The sequence below is a fragment of the Quercus robur genome, chromosome 6 (genome assembly GCF_932294415.1).
Source record: "Quercus robur chromosome 6, dhQueRobu3.1, whole genome shotgun sequence".
Taxonomy (NCBI): domain Eukaryota; kingdom Viridiplantae; phylum Streptophyta; class Magnoliopsida; order Fagales; family Fagaceae; genus Quercus; species Quercus robur.
Genome location: NC_065539.1, coordinates 41,828,736 through 41,846,839, shown reverse-complemented (window position 1 = coordinate 41,846,839; position 18,104 = coordinate 41,828,736).

The following is an 18,104-nucleotide window of genomic DNA, read 5'->3' as shown; positions in this document are numbered from 1 at the left end:
GGCATGTGTCATGGAAAGAAACTAAGAGACGTTGGTCTCATGGAGGATGAATCTCCACCTATCCCTACATTAAGGGAAAAGATGTCCTATATTGTTATTATATTAGATAAGAATGGTCAAATATGGCTGCATGTCCAGAGCTTTGAAATTGTGTCTAATAGGCTTGGACTTTATCAATTGTTTTGTCACCATGTGAAAGGAAAAAGGGTTGCTTGTGGTTTATATATATAATGGTTTATCTCTTTTCACCACCATTGTCTTTGCCCAAATAAGTGTCCAGCCGTGTCCTTTGCTTTATGGCATCAAGAGGATTTGGGTCTTTGGGTTGATGAATACAATATTAAAATAGGAACTTTTTATTTATATAGCCGTGTGGTCCTCCATAGGCTTTGAAATGGATTTGACATAACTTTAATATATGGCTTCTACCTTTGATTAATAGCTTTATATACTAGGTTGATCAGATAGGTTTATATATATATATATATATATATCCCGTGGCTTCAAGGGAAAAATGTAAGCATCCGGATTGATAAATTAAGAATACTATCTCATGGCTACCCATGTTAGATTGAATATATATATATATATATATATATATATATATATATATATATATATATATATAATGGTTAGAGTCAATGGACATCCAGTGGCATCAAGAGGGAATGCTAAGCAACAAATTAAGGCAATACGTGGCTTCCAATAGTAAATTTGATAGTTAAGTGAATAAATGGAGGATTTTGGATATATTAATATTGTTTAGGATAAAACCGTTTAAGTGTGAAAATAAATTTTGAAGTGGGAAATTGTGTATTGATGAACCTATTTTTGGTATTGCTAGGTTCTAATTCTACTGAATTGTTGTGATTCAAGGGAGGTTAATTTCCTTTATTTTTGCAACTAAGAGGTAAGTGGTGTTTACTAATTTTGGGGGTTTTCCCAAAACAGTGTTGATTATTAAACTATTTTATATGAAAGAAATATGTTGATATTCTATATATAAATGAATATTTTACAAATGTTTGATGTGCACATTGGCTATTCGTTTTATGAAAAACTTGTGGGACAACCTAATTTTATTTAAACTTGTATGTGTGAATATGTCTTTATATTTTGAGAAGTATGAATGGATTATTTTGTGAGCATATTGAATATGTTTTGAAAACCTATGGCAAGTCGTGATTAGAAGCTCAGTATGGTATTTAGTCCTTAGCAAGGAACAATCATGCTGCAGCTAGTCCTTAGCAAGGGACGGTCCCAAAAGGGGACAGTGTACATTTGATAGCTCCTTAGCAAGGGAGCATACTATTGAGGATCCAAAAGGAAGCTCCTTAGCAAGGGGGTGTACATTTAGGTTCCAAAGGAGCCATCCTTAAGAAATGGGATGAAAGGAGGGTCCAGTCCCAAAAAGGGGACAGCACAATTCTGTCAATGGGGCGTAAACGTTGACCACGAGAAAAGCCTAGGAAATTGTTTATGTGATGGTATCAATATATATATATTATGATGGCTCACAATATAAAGATATTATTTTCTTTTACATGAAATAGTTGATGACAAAATATTGATGAGTTATAAGCTGTGAATCTGTTAAAAGAATTATTTATTTGAAAGGTTTGTTCCCACACCCCAATGTTAGTAAATTCCACTTATTGAGTTATCTCACCCCCCCCCCCTTTATTTCCCATTACAGATACATTAGGTGGATTACTGGAGTAGAGATTCTTGGGAGACAGAAATTACAAACTATTTTTGAGGAACTGCGGATTTTATTATTATTTTATGGCATTAAACTTTGTATTGGAGAATTATTTTGAGGATGTTTTGTATTTGGTGAATTAGAGCTCTGACTTTTGTAATCAGATTCAAGGTTGCTAGTTTCTTTTATTTAATATTTTTTATGGATTATTCAGATTAAATAGACTTTTATTGCCTATGATTTTGGGGCGTTACAAATAGGTTCAGGGCCGGCCCTAGACATTTTGGGGCCTAAGGTGAGAACTAAAATGAGGCCTTTTTATATGTATTAATTAAATTAATATTTATTTAATATTTTTATATTATAATATATTTCATTTAAAATCTATTTTTCTTGCCTTTTGAGATGCAAATTGACTAATTAAATTTTTGTATTCAAGTTTTTCTAACATCTCATTTTCAATCAATAATATAGACTTAATTAATTTTTCTTCTTTTTTTCTTTTTTTAAGTTTTTCATATCCAGATGCACATTTTCTAGTAAACATTTCTAATCAAACGATATATTTATAAAAACTAAAATAAAAAATAACTTTCAAGTGTAAAGCAAATGAGAAATAGAACCTGATTTATATAAAAAGTATTGTTGTAATTACACCAAATAATAACAAATTTTTAGCAATCTCAACCTGCATAAATAAAAATTTATTCATTATATTACCAATCACTAAAATATATATATATAAACACAAGATTAAAATTATTAAAAAAAAAATTAATCACAGCCACAACAAAAACAAGCCCAACCCAGCCAAGAACTTGCCAAGACCCACCCACCACAAAAAACATAAAACAAATCCTAATATCCTATTACATTTACAGCTATAACCAAAAAAAAAAAAAAAAACGCAGCACGGCCCAGCCCTCTTAACAAATATAAAGCAGAATAGACAGCAACAAGCAAGCCTAAGCCTTATTAGACTATTAGTTATACCTGAAGCAGTGAAGCTCAAAAGTCAAAACCCATTACCCAGCCAGAATCAAAACGCAGGCTATGCATCACGACACTGATGGCAGCAGCGAAAAAAAAAAAGGACAGTCTGCAGAGGAAAGGCAGCTTGAGCCAGCAGCCAGGCAGTTGGATGATTTAGATTAGATCGGAGGAAAGGAAGCTTGAGCCAGGCAGCCAGGCCCAGCAACGGTGGAAAGAAAGAATGAGAGAGGCGAAGAGCAAGAGTTGAGAGAAAAAATGAGAAAGAGACGGTAAAAATTTTAGGGATTTGAGGTTTTTTATTTGTTTTGATTATTGATTTTTTTGTGGTAAATTTCTTAGACGGGATTTGTAGTTTATCTTGTTGGATTTTGGTTTATCTAGAGGATAATGATGTTATTTTTGGGACAATTGATTTTATTTGGACCAAAAAATTTTGTTGTGCTACCCATGTTTAACTGGGTATAAGTGTATAACTGAAATTTTGTTTGTCAGTCAAAAGGATGTTCCAGATTTTTTAGATTCATCTGAAGCCAATTTTTTTTTTTCCCTCCTACCCCTTCTTTTCTAAAATTTTGAGGCCTCCCTTCTACTTGGGGGCCTTAGACAATTGCCTAACTCACCTAGGGGAAGGGCTGGCCCTGAATAGGTCTTCCACCCTTCAAGTGTGGCTTTGATTCATTTGCTACTATATTAACTGATTGTCCTACAGGGACTTCAATCCGTGTTGGAGTATTAATAGCTGGAATGTGAGATTTCACTATTATCTTATTGTTGGTGAATACATCCAATAATTGATTTGCAATTCCTTGCAAATGAATAATCCTTTGAACTTCCAGTTCACATTGATTTGTACGAGGATCAAGATGAGATAACGTCGAAACATTCCAAGTAATCTCACATCATGCTTCAGGCAACGACTTTTCTCCCCCTAATGGTGGGAAGATTATTTCATTAAAATGACAATCCTCAAAACGTGCCTTAAAAACATCACCAATTAGATGTTCAAGATATCTAACGATAGATGAGTAATCAAAACCCGTATAAATTCCAAGTCTATGTTAAGGACCCATCTTAGTGCGTTGTGGGGGTGTAATAGGTACATATACAGCACAACCAAATGTGCGCAAGTGAAAAATATTTGGTTGTTGGCCAAGTACAAGTTGCAATGGTGAGAATTTATGATAAGCAGTTGGCCTAATGCAAACTAATGATGCAGCATGTAAAATAGCATGACCCCAAGTAGAAACTGGTAATTTTGATTTCATAAGCAAAGGTCGAGCAATAATTTGAAGTCTCTTGATAAGTGATTTGGCTAAACCATTTTGAGTATGTGTATGGGCAATAGGATGCTCAACATCAATTCCAATTGACATGCAATAGTCATTAAAAGCTTGAGGTGTGAATTCACTAGCATTATCTAAACGGATTTTCCTAATTGGATAATCAGGAAATTGTGTTCGCAACCTAATTATTTGAGCAAGAAGCCTAGCAAATACAACATTTCTAGTAGAAAGTAAACATATATGTGACCATCTGGTTTATGCATCAATTAAAACCATAAAATATTTTAATAGACCACAAGGTGGGTGTATTGGTCCACATATATCACCCTGAATTCTTTCAAAGAAAGATGGACACTCAACAGCAATCTTTGAATGTGATGGTTTAGTAATTAATTTACCTTGAGAACATGCACTACATAGATAATCACTAGATAAAAGAATCTTCTAGTTCTTTAAGAGATGTCCGTGAGAGTTTTCAATAATTCGACGCATCATTATTAATCTTGGATGTCCAAGATGATCATGCCAAAGCATAAAAACCTTTGGGTCCAAACACTTCTGGTGTATTGCAACATTTGTTTCAACTGTTCTCATTATAGTATAATATAACCCAGAAGAGAAAATAGGCAGTTTTTCTAATATGAGCTTCTGGCCCGATACTATTGAAGTAATATAAAGAAATTCTTCATTGCCTTCGTTATTAGTTTCAATATGATAACCATTATAACGTATATCCTTAAAGTTGAGTAAATTTCTACTTGATTTAGAAGAATACAAAGCATCATCAATACAAAGTTTTGTACCCTTTGGCAACATGATAATCGCTCTTCTAGAGCCTTCAATTAAGTTTGATGAACCTAATATGGTATTGACATTGGCTTTGCATAATTTTAAAATTTTAAAATATTTTTATCTTTAAGGATCATATGAGTTGTTGCAATGTTTGCTAGACAAAAATCTTCTCTATTCATCTTGGAATTGATTTTACTAGTATGACCCATGCATCTTCATATATGCAAAACATAAATTAAACTTTAATATAATGAAAGAAAAATAATTAATCGGTATGGACATTTCCATCACCAATCAAATTATCAAATTTTCCATCAACATCCTTAAAGAAATCAGAGACATCAAGATGAGTCATATCCATTCAATTTGGAAGGTCAAGATAATTCATGGGATCTTCAGGATCATTGTGATCAACAAATTTTGTTTCAATTCCCTCTCCCTTTTCTTTTAGGGAGGTTTGGTACAAATCTACAAAATGTTTAAGAGTACGACATGTACGTGACCAATGTCCTTCCATACCACACCTATAACACTTATTTTCATGGCTCATTGATGGTTTTCAGCAACAGCTCATTATTTTGTTCAGCCACTAGAAGATAAAACATTAGTTCATAACACTTTATGAACATATGCATTCAATATTGCTATTGTAGGAGCACATTCGAAACATAATATATGTGTCTTTTATTATAGAATTTTAATTGTGGGCTGATTTTAAAGTACTAGATTAACTCACTTGCACCTTTAGTTTATTGCAACTTTAAGTGCACATCATATTGAGCTTTTAGGATGATCAAGTTCTTCTAGAACTTACAATTCTCCTAAGGGGTCTTTTATAGTAAAGTACTCAATTTTTATGTAAATAATAACAAATAAAAATTATTGCTTTTGAACGATCTTCTGGGATACTCTGTTGCCATCCATAATAATATCTTCAGGATTTATTACATCAACATAGATCTCATCAAGATTCATTGCATCCAAATGAATCTTAGTATCAAGGATCCATGATAATGAATTATTGCCTAAGATGTCAAGGGCAACAAATTCAAGATTTATAAGGTTTGACATAAATATATAATTACGTAAGTAATTAAATAAACAAATATTTTTATCATACAAAATTCTAATGAAAGAATGCTACATAGACATATATATTCAAAGTTGATTCATACACAGTACATATAACTATTATTAAGTTCCTTTATCACAAACCATTTTTTTTAACAAAATATTTTTAATCAATTAAATGTGAATCTCATAACAATATATAACAATAGAATAACATGAATCTCATAAAAAATTTAATCAATTAAAAATCACTAAAATTATGAGCATAAAACGTAAATCCAAACAAATAGGCTAATTACTAATTCCTTAAAAAGAAAACTTACAATGAGTTGAGAGAACTACACAAATAATCTTTGATGTTTGAAGAACAATGGGAGGACAACTTCCTTTCCAAAATTGGGTAGAAGCTTATGCTGATAACGTATTGTGAAATGATAGAAATATATAAAACAAAGTAAAAGAAACAAGAAATATATATTGATAAACTCTTATATTCAAGTGGTCATCCACAATTCTTTTGATCTCTCTTAGATGTGTGTACAATAACAGTAAAGTAATCCCACATATATATAGGACCTTAAAATGCTTGTAGAGTTTATGGGATAAGGTTGTAATAATGAGTACACTTATGGATATACATCTTCCCTATAGGCTTAATACATTTTGATGACGTCGAAAATTGTCACCAATGGGTCACACCGTACTCACGACTCGAATCGAACCTGCACGACAGAAGCAATCGAAAGAATCCTTCAGAGAGCACCGGTGTGGTGCCGGCCAAAGGCTCTCCGATGGTCAAGTTAGAATTCTTCTGTTTTACTTAGAGCGTTAGAGAGGGTCAATTAAAGCGTACCTCGATTTCTGAGGGTGGCAGGCCTTTTATAGTGGCAAAGGGTTGACTTTTCTTCTTGGTTTCCAAATCTTTTCCATGTGGGACTCTAATACAAATTCCTCTGAGCGTGGTGAGCGAGGATTTCCATTTTTGGCTCTTAAGGCTTTTCTAGGCGATATGGACCTCGGATCATGGGCCCTTACTACGTCTGTCAGCAATGGGCCTTCAAAGTGCAGGGGATCATCTTTATACAGGCCCACCAGTTCCGATCCGTCAGGCCCATTAAGGTAGGCCCATCAGGCTCTATATTTTACCATCTCCAGTTGCCCCCTTCACCCCAATGGTCCGTCACCTTTTAGGTCAAAGGATCAATGGGGTGACGATCCTTACGTATGGGTATGACGATCATTTTATGACGGATTCATGCAAGATAGGACGACGGTTCCAGATGGATCAACCCGTCAGAGGAAGATTCATCAAGTTGACGGTTACATGACGGGCACAAACCTGTTGGTACGTACTGACAGGTTGTCAGCATTTATTAAGCATGTCACGTGTCACTCTCTGAATGGTCGTTGTATAGGATCGAAGCGTCGCTTCGTCTTCCGTGCACCTCCTATATATATAAGGCGCCTCACTCTCTCATTTTTCAATTTTCACTCAGAAATCATTTGTCAGAGCGAAGCCGTCAACCTTGTCAGAGTAATCCGTCGAGGACGAGCATCTACTGATTACACCAACCGTCACCTCTCCTCTGCTAAGTTTGGTAAGTGCTTCTAATATACTATAGTCAAATTACATTTTCGTCCATGCATTGTTGTTAGGCTTTCCATACCCGTCAATACTTTCAAACCCGTCAGTCTTAGGTTTCATTGCCAATTGTAGGAAATGTCTAGTGCGTCAAGTAACCAGTCGGTGGTTCGTGATGGGACGGAATACGAGGATGTATACCCGTCCGGTCATAAAGACCAAGAGAGCCCCGGCGAAGATAGGAGTCCGTCTGCCTCCTCTTCATCCTCAACAAATGAGGATGTGGAGATAGTTGAAATAGAGGGTTCTGATGACGACGGGGATCAAGCACTGGAGTCCGTCGTAGGTGCTGATGGACTAAGACAGTTCATCATGTTGCCAGAGTGGACGGTGCATAGGTTTACATCCGTCATCAGGGAGAAACACTTCAGCACCTTCAGAACTAACTTCCAAATCCCTGACTATGTTTCCATCCGTCTACCTTACGCGTCGGAGAAGTGTTACTATGAAGGGGTAGACGGTGTCGGAGTGTACGAGCAGGCGTTGAAGGCTGGACTTCGATTCCCGCTTTCTACACTTAATAGGGAACTTTTACAGTATCTGGGGTTGTCCGTCACCCAGATATCCCCTAACGCCTGGAGGGTCTTCATAGCCATGGAGATTCTTTATGGTGCAATGTCAGATGGGGAAAGGAAATTGACGGTCCGTGAATTTCTTCACTGTTACCGTCCAGACGAGATTTCTGGATCAAGGGGGATGTATAGTTTTGCTAGTCGGAGCCCCTTGTTGAAGGTGATCTTTGAGACCCCAGACTCAAATAGAGACTGGAAGAGTCGCTACTTCTTCCTGGAGGGTGACAGATGGATGAACCATCCAGGGGAGACGGATTACATGCCCGTCGACACAACTTGGGCAGTGATAAATCAATCATGTATGCATCCGTCTTAATTTTGTAGAGCTTTTCATATCCGTCCATTTTTATGTGTATATCTTGACCGTCTCTCTCTGCAAGTAGACGGCGCCCACAAGTCAGCCTTGAGGAGTTTAGTTTCCTTGAAAAGATTTGCAGGAAAACTACGCCGGAGGAAAGGACTTGGGCTAAGTTGGTGAACCCGAGGACCATACATTGGTACTGCGACGGTCCTGAGCCCACCCAAGAGGCAATTAGATACGACAAACGAGTTCATAGACGTAAGCCCGTCAACTTTACTTTGCCATTTAACTGACCTTACTTAGTTTTAATTTCATCCGTCATTATTTGCAGAGATGGAGGACGCAAAAAGGAGAGCTTTGATCAAATCCCAAGCCGTCAAGAAGAGGGAATCCGGCGAGGTGGTACCTAAGGTGTCGGCTTCAGCCCCTAAGAGGAAACCGACATCAAAATCCGACCGTCCATTTAAGCAACCAAAGGTCTCTCTTGAACCTGTGGTCGGTTTAATGGCTGAGGGTAACAAGACCGTCACCCCAGCTAAGCAGGGGAGGGTAAAGGATTGATGACGGCCCCAGAAGGTAAGCAAGAGAGACCTCCTTCCCTTCTCCGCGACGACTCCAAGTATGCATTGGAGAAGCTGTCGTCCATCATCACGGCGGAAGACTATGAAGATCTTGGAAACCATTCGACAGAGGCCATGGGGGAGACGGGCCTCTTTGCCGTCGCTCAGGTTGGTTATGTCCGTCAAATAAGTTTATTTTTCTTTTTCGTTGTTATTTACATTATGTGACGGTCTCTTTTCTATTCGCAGTCCTTGGTCATGATGAAGGGACTACTGGACCGGTGTCTCAACCGTGAGAGTACCTTGGACAGGGTGCGCGCGAAGGTGGAGCAGACGGAGGAAGAGCTCGGACAACTCCATAAATGGAGGTCCAAGATGGAGAAGAAGCTGGAGCTTTCTGAGAAGGCAAGGAAGGAGCTGGAGGAGAAGACGGCCTCTGCGCTGACGGTCATAGAGAAAAAAGAGGCGGAGATCAAAGAACTCAAGGAAGAGATCCGTCATGTGAAAGAGGTAGCCGTCGAGGAGTACCGATGCTCGGAGTCCTGCTTGGGCGAGCTGTCAGATTCCTTCCTTCAAGGCTTCGATGATTCTCTCCGTCAAGTCAAGAAGGCCTATCCAGAGCTGGATTTGTCAATGGTCAAACTTGAGGACCAAGCCCAGACTTCTGCCCTCCCCATCGCCTCCGAAAATACGGAGGACCTCTTTGGCGACGGCGCTGCTCAAGGAGACGGAGAGTCCGTCCCGTCGAAGGATGTCCAAGTTGCTGAACAAAAGGAATATTAACGTCTATGTAATTCATTTTGAGGACAATCCGTCCATTCTCTTTTTTTTTTTTTTTTTTTATTCACATTTCAAGACAATCCGTCCTCTTTAATTGTATTAAACACTTGCCTTTGGGGCTTTTGGCTTAATATTCATATATGCTTTTTATCATTGTTTGGTACTCTGTTTAAAGGTCCGTCCTCCTTCTTGAGGAAGGATTTTTGTGAGAATATTTGTTTATCTTGTGTTGATTGAGCATTTACATCCGTGAGGATTTTCCTTCTCCGTCTATTTTTAGAGGTTCATTATGAGGAACCGTCCACTTTGTGACGTTGTACATCACTTTTTAAATGTAATGCCTATTTAATGGACTTGTAAAAAATTTTAACGTGGTCCGTCCACTTCGCTTGCATGTTCTTCCATTATTTCCGTCCACCTTGTGGACCTGAGTTATCATCCTTGTAGGATGTCATCATCCCTGTGGGATGGCCCGTCGGCCTTGTGGACTTTATTTTATGTCCGTCTATTTAAGGACTCTCAGTGATCGTCCTTGTAGGACGATCCGTCCACCTTGTGGACTTGAGTCATCATCCCTGTGGGATGGTTCGTCCATCTTATGGACTTTGGCTACTACCCTTGTAGGTTGATCCGTCCATCTTGTGGACTTGATTTTGGGTCTGTCCATTTTATGGACTGACAGTGATCGTCCTTGTGGGGTGACCCGTCCACCTTGTGGACATTTTGTGTCCGTCAATTTTGCGGATTGAGGGCGATCGTCCTTGTAGGGCGATCCGTCCATCTTGTGGACCGTATTTATATCCGTCCATCTTGTGGACTTGAATGATTATTCCTGTAGTATCTTATCATCCTCGTAGGATGATCTGTCCATCTTGTGGACATTTCGTGTCCGTCAATTTTGCGGATTGAGGGCTATCGTCCTTGTAGGGCGATCCGTCCATCTTGTGGACCGCATTTATATCCGTCCATCTTGTGGACTTGAATAATTATTCCTGTAGTATCTTATCATCCTCGTAGGATGATCCGTCCATCTTGTGGACGGCATTTGTATCCGTCCATCTTGTGGACGGCATTTAGTCTCCATTAGTTTTGTAGACAATTATAATGACATCCAAGTAGAAGATCAAAGTAATATCTGACTATAGAAATGCGTAAAGGAAAAAAGTGCCTGCCCCCTTTGGGCTTAAAAAGGGCACAACAAAATTGTAGCAAAAAGACAGTTAAAAGAGAAACTTATAAAAAGCTGAAACAAAAACTGGTTGCCGTGTCACTACTACTGGTAGTATTTCCTCAAATGCTCGGCATTCCATGGATGTGGCAGCTTCTCTCCATCTGTTGTCTCCAGGTGGTACGTTCCTTTCCTTTTCCATGACGTAACTCTATAAGGTCCTTCCCAGTTGGGGTCGAGTTTTCCCTGTGCAGGGTCTTTAGTTGCACCCATGACCTTCCTGAGTACGAGGTCTCCAACTTGGAAGTTTCTATGTCGGACCCGTGTGTTGTAATGTCTGGACATGCGATCCTTGTACCTAGCGATCCTTTGCTCCGCCTCCGACCTGACCTCATCTATCAGGTCCAGCTGTAGCCTCAGGGATTCGTCATTCCTGCATTCGTCATGGTTGTGAACCCTGTAGCTTGTGAGTCCAACTTCTGCTGGGATGACAGCCTCGCTCCCGTATGTCAGTCGAAATGGCGTCTCTCCTGTCGGAGTCCTCGCCGTTGTCCTGTATGCCCATAGTATGCTCGGCAATTCTTCGGGCCATATGCCCTTTGCCCCCTCGAGCCGAGTCTTGATAATCTTTAACAGGGATCGGTTCGTGACTTCAACCTGGTCATTAGCCTGAGGATGGGCGGGTGATGAGTAGTGGTTTTTTATTCCTAGCTGAGTGCAAAAATCCCTGAAGTGGCCGTTGTCGAACTGCCTCCCGTTATCTGAGACAAGAACTCTTGGAATGCCGAACCGCCGTTGGGAAAGGTCCCATGATATCTAGTCCCCACTAAACGAACGGCCATGGAGCCGTTATAGGGGTTAGCTCCTCAGCTGGTTGTCCGATGAAATTGCTGAACCTTTGGCATTTATCGCAGCTTTTAACGTAAGACTCGGCATCCTTCTGCATGGTTGGCCAGTAATACCCAGCCCGTATCAGTTTGTGCACTAACGAGCGCGATCCGGAATGGTTCCCGCATATTCCTTCGTGTACTTCCCTCATCACGTAGTCTGCCTCTTCAACCCCGAGACATCTTAGGTAAGGACGGGAGAAACCTCTCTTGTAAAGAATGTCTTTTATCAAGACGAACCTTGCCGCTCGGACTTTTAGCTTTCTCGCTGCCTCCTTCTCATCTGGCAATATCCCGTCCTTTAAGTATGAAGTTATCTGCGTAGTCCAGTTTCTTTCGGAGCGTATATCCTACATGTTGTCAGGGTCTATTAGCGGAAAGATTTGAACAAAGGGAAGTACATTACCCGGTGTCATCATATGTTCTGCTGAAGCGGCTTTGGCTAGCCGATCGGCGAGCTCATTGTCTCCCCTGGGGATCTGGATGAACATTGCTTTTAACCCGTCGACTCTCGCCCTTACTTGATCAAGATATCTCTTCAACCTTTCCCCTTTGCATTCATAATCTCCGTTTACTTGATTGGTCACGACTTGAGAGTCGCAATGCACGACCACACTTTCAGCTCCGGCGGCTTTGGCTAGGTCAAGTCCTGCTGCCACCGCTTCGTATTCTGCTTCATTGTTGGTAATGGGGAAGTCGAGACGGACCATACATTCAATCTTGTCTCCTTCAGGTGACAGCAATACTATGCCGGCTCCTCCAACTCGCTTATTGGATGATCCGTCGGTGTAGATGTTCCACTGGGGGGGTTCTTCTGCCCCCTTGTCCGCGTCACGCGTAAACTCTGCTATGAAGTCGGCTACAGCTTGTCCTTTAATGGCCACACGTGGACGGTACTTGATGTCAAACTCACTCAATTCTATTGCCCACAGCGTCAGTCGACCCGCGGCTTCAGGATTACTCAGTGCCCTTCGCAAGGGCTTGTCGGTCATTACGTTCACGGTATGGGCTTGAAAGTAGGGCTTGAGTTTGCGAGCCGCCGTGACCAACGCAAAAGCGAGTTTCTCCATAGGTTGGTATCTTTCCTCGGCACCGCGGAGCGCCCGGCTGGCGTAGTACACGGGCTTCTGTGCCCTGTCCTCCTCTCTGATTAAGGCTGCGCTGACGGCCACCGTGGAGACAGCCAAATAGAGGAAGAGTTCTTCACCTGGTTGCGAGGGGCTCAGTAGAGGTGGTGAAGATAGATAGGTTTTTAACTCCTCGAAGGCTCGCTGGCACTCGTCCGTCCACTCGAATGACTTTTTCAATGTTCGAAAGAAGGGTAAACACTTGTCCGTCGCTCTCGACACGAATCTATTCAATGCCGCTACCTTGCCGTTAAGGCTCTGTACTTCCATCACGTTTCTCGGGGGGGCCATCTCCATTATGGCTCGGATTTTGTCCGGGTTAGCTTCAATCCCCCTTTGAGATACCATGAATCCTAGGAATTTGCCTGCCGTTACACCGAATGCGCACTTTCCCGGATTGAGTTTCATGTTGTAGGATCGAAGTGTGCCGAATGTTTCCTTGAGATCTTCCAAGTGGTCTTCCTCCTTCCGGCTCTTCACCAGCATGTCGTTGACATAGACTTGGACATTTCTCCCGATTTGCTATGCGAACATCTTGTTCATTAGTCTCTGGTATGTTGCCCCTGCATTCTTCAGGCCGAATGGCATTACTTTGTAGTAGAAGAGTCCTTGACTGGTTACAAACGAAGTCTTCTCCTGATCGTCCTCGTGCATGCGGATCTGGTTATAACCCGAGAAAGCATCCATGAAGCTTAGCAATTGGTGTTGAGCCGTCGAGTCTACTAGGATGTCGACCCTTGGAAGAGGATAGCTATCTTTGGGGCATGCTTTGTTAAGATCGGTGAAGTCCACGCACATCCGCCATTTGCCGCTCGTTTTCTTCACCACTACCACATTCGCCAGCCAATCGGGGTAGTAGACTTCCCTGATGAAGCTTGTCTCTTGGAGTTTGCGGACCTCTTCCGCTATTGCTTGGTCTCGTTCCGGGGCGAATACTCTCTTCTTTTGTCGGACGGGTGGAAACGAGGGCAACACATTCAACTTATGTACCATGACCGAGGGATCGATTCCTGGCATATCGTCATGGCTCCAGGCGAACACATCCTTATTGCTTCTCAAGAAAGCTACGAGCTCTTGACGGATTGCGGGTTTGGCAAGCGTTCCGATCTCAGTGGTTCGGTCTGGATTGGAACTGTCGAGAGTTATCTCCTCTAGCTTCTCTGTAGGTTCTGCCGTCGTTCGGTGTTCTTCTATGTTCAAGGCCTGGATCTGGTCTTCCACCTCCATCATAGCTACGTAGCATTCTCGTGCGGCAATTTGACTTCCGCGTAGCTCTCCTACCCCATACTCCGTTGGGAACTTGATCATCAGGTGGTAAGTTGATGTTGCCGCCTTCCACGAGTTGAGCGTGAGTCGTCCAATAATAGCATTGTAGGCTGACGAGCAATCGACCACCAAGAATGTTACGTCCTTGGTGATTTGCTGGGGGTAATCTCCTACTGTCACCGATAACGTGACTGCGCCCAAAGGGAATATTCTACTCCCTCCGAAACCAACGAGCGGGGCGTTTGTCGGTATTAGCTGCTCCCTGTCAATCCTCATTTGTTGGAACGCCGGATAATACAAGATGTCGGCCGAACTACCGTTGTCGACCAACACTCGGTGGATATTGTAGTCGCCTGCCCACAAGGTGACGAGGAGGGCATCGTCGTGTGGATGGTGTAGGCGTCTTACATCCTCTTCCGAGAACCCGATAATGGGGCCTTCCTTTCTTGCCATCTTTGGCACTGTACCCGCCAACTGGACATTCTGTACCATCCGAAGGTATGTTTTGCGGGCCTTTTTCGACAATCCGGCCGCGGCTGTTCCTCCAATTATCATCCTTATTTCCCCTAATGGGGGCCTTGGTCGCTCGTTTTCTCGACGGGGGTGTTGTTCTTGTGGGTGTTGCTCCGTTCTCTCCTTGCTGACGAACTTCTTCAGCTTCCCTTGTCGGATAAGGGCTTCGATTTGTTGCTTCAAGTTGTAGCAATCGGCCGTGTCGTGACCATGGTCACGATGGAAGCGGCAATATTTGTCTCTGGACCTTTTGTTGGGATCACTCTTCAGCTTTCCCGGAAACGTCAGGGATCCTTCGTCCTTAATCTGCATTAGGACTTGGTCTATCGGAGCAGTCAACGGGGTGAAACTTGTGAACCTTGCGCCCATGGGTTTTGGACGTCTCTCCTCCCTTCGGTCTCCCATCCTTCCTTTCTTCCGCCCCTGGTCCTGTCGGGGATCCTCTTGTCTGTCTCTTTTCTTGGGTCTATCTTCTCGGGCTAATAGTGCGTCTTCAGCGTTCATATACTTGGTGGCCCTGTAAAGCACCTCCGACATGGTCTTTGGGTCGTTTTTGTATAGGGAAAACAAAAACTTACCCCCCTTCAGCCCGTTCGTGAACGCTGCCACTAGTATCTTGTCATCGGCTTCGTCGATCGAGAGCGCTTCTTTATTGAAGCGTGATATGTAGGCCCGTAACGTCTCCTCCTCTCTCTGCTTGATGTTCATTAAACAGGCCGTGGATTTCTTATACCGATGTCCTCCGATGAAGTACGTAGTGAATTGAGCGCTCAGCTCCTTGAAGGTGCCGATGGAGTTTGGTGTTAGCCGGCTGAACCAAATCCTTGATGCGCCCTTTAGGGTTGTAGGGAACGCTCTGCACATAATTACGTCTGCCACTCCCTGAAGGTGCATCAGGGTCTTGAAGGTCTCTAGGTGATCGAGAGGGTCCTTGATTCCGTCATAACTATCCATACTTGGCATGCGGAATTTACTTGGCAGGGGGAAGGAATTGACGGATGCCGTAAATGGCGAGTCAGTCCGGTTGACAAGGTCGTCAAGATCACTGGACACTCGCCCCTTGAGAGCATTCATCAGTACTTCCATCTGTTCCTTCATCGCCTGCATCTCCGCGATGATGGGTTGTGGAGCTGTATCCGTCACTGAAGGGATGCTAGCGTCCCGTCGCACTTGTTTGCTTGGGGCGTTACTCTCTTGTGGTCCGTCATGATTCCTCCTTTCAGCGTTGGTTCCTTCTTGATCCGCTCCTTGGTTATTGACGGCCGCACTCTTTTGGTTCAGCTGCTCTTCTAGGTCGTGGTTTTGTTTTGTGAGGCGCTCCACGGCTGCGGCGAGCGTCCTAACCTGTCTCTCAAGGGCAGTCATGGGGGCTTCCCCTTCCTGAACGTCGTTAGTGGTTGCCATCGAGCGTGTGAGTACCATGTAACTCCTTTGTCTAGGAAGCGATAGTGCGCTATGTTACCCTTTCCCACAGACGGCGCCAACTGATGACGTCGAAAATTGTCACCAATGGGTCACACCGTACTCGCGACTCGAATCGAACCTGCACGACAGAAGCAATCGAAAGAATCCTTCAGAGAGCACCGGTGTGGTGCCGGCCAAAGGCTCTCCGACGGTCAAGTTAGAATTCTTCTGTTTTACTTAGAGCGTTAGAGAGGGTCAATTAAAGCGTACCTCGATTTCTGAGGGTGGCAGGCCTTTTATAGTGGCAAAGGGTTGACTTTTCTTCTTGGTTTCCAAATCTTTTCCATGTGGGACTCTAATACAAATTCCTCTGAGCGTGGTGAGCGAGGATTTCCATTTTTGGCTCTTAAGGCTTTTCTAGGCGATATGGACCTCGGATCATGGGCCCTTACTACGTCTGTCAGCAATGGGCCTTCAAAGTGCAGGGGATCATCTTTATACAGGCCCACCAGTTCCGATCCGTCAGGCCCATTAAGGTAGGCCCATCAGGCTCTATATTTTACCATCTCCACATTTCACCCTTTACACATCCCAAGTAACCTTTTCATTCCCCAAAGTTTACACATTCCAATCAGACTTTATTTCTAACAAAAATCTATTGAACGATGCTACCTCTCAATTAACGTCTTTGTTATGCAAATCATTAATTAGTAAATACTCCCTCCGTCCCAGTTTGTTTGTCCTCTATTCCATTTTGGGATGTCCCAAAATATTGTCTTGTTTCTAAAAATAAAAGTTAGTAATTTACTAATATTCCTATTATACCCCTACCTTATTTTCAAAACTATTTGAAAAGAAAACAAACAAATATTTTAAAAAATCAATCTAATTGGGGCACCTTTTTAGTTACCTCAATAAGAATAACTCTTTTTTTTTAAAAAAAAAAAGGCTGATAAATTTATTTAAGGGTAGTTTTGTAAACTTATACATTTTTAAAAGATAGACAAGATAATAAATGATATTCCCTTAAAAAGTTTGTCTTTTCAAACAGGACAAACAAATTCGAACGGAGGGAGTATATAATAATGGCAAGAAGCATTACAAATGAGATCATTAAAAAAATTATAACATTAATTAGCAATTATCATTATGGAGTAGTAGTCTATGGTGTTACACATCTAAGGAAGTGGAATATATAGAGTTTACTCAAAGATATATGTAAAGATTCACATTATATATGTGTGTGTAAGGGTTTTTTCAAAAAATTTAAATGGAAGGTTCTAAAAAATATATTTAATGAGATCATCCAAAAAAAATTATCACGCACAATGCATGAGTTTGCGACTAGTTTAAGCTAAATTCAAAATTCGTAGTGAAGATAAGGATGGGGAGAATTCATTGTCATTCTTTGGTTCTACTGGAGTGAATCATCAAATATTTGGTTAGTCATGATAGGAACTTGATGAATTGAGACATGTTTCCAATAAACGTATTTATGCATATGCACATACGTATGGCAGAAATATAGATATTTGACACTTATAATATAGTACTTGCAATATAGATACCATGGCGTGTAATAGAGAACGATTACTTTTAGAACTACCGCATCCCCCAACCTCAAAAACAATGTGAATCAGAATATTTCATTTCAAACAATATCATTCCACACTACATTCTCACTGAAAAAATCTATCGACCAATTTCTATCATTATATCTAACCACTTAGTCAAACACCAAAATTGGAAGAATCTTGAATAGAATCACTGCATGTGGCTCGCCTGTGATAACTTATTCGGATTTGCATGAACTAGCAGACCAATCACCAAGGGGGATGCTCCCTCCAGCATGAGCAAACCTTTCGGAATGGAACTGATTAGGAATGGGAGCCACTACCCCAGCCCCAATCCAGCCAGGTTCTATGCACCTTCTTATTTGACTAAATCATCTATAATCTCTTTTGGTGCAAACTTTCTATGATTCAGCACTTTATGATCTTATACAAGTACAGAAATAACCTTCCTTGGGCCATGCAAAGGCAT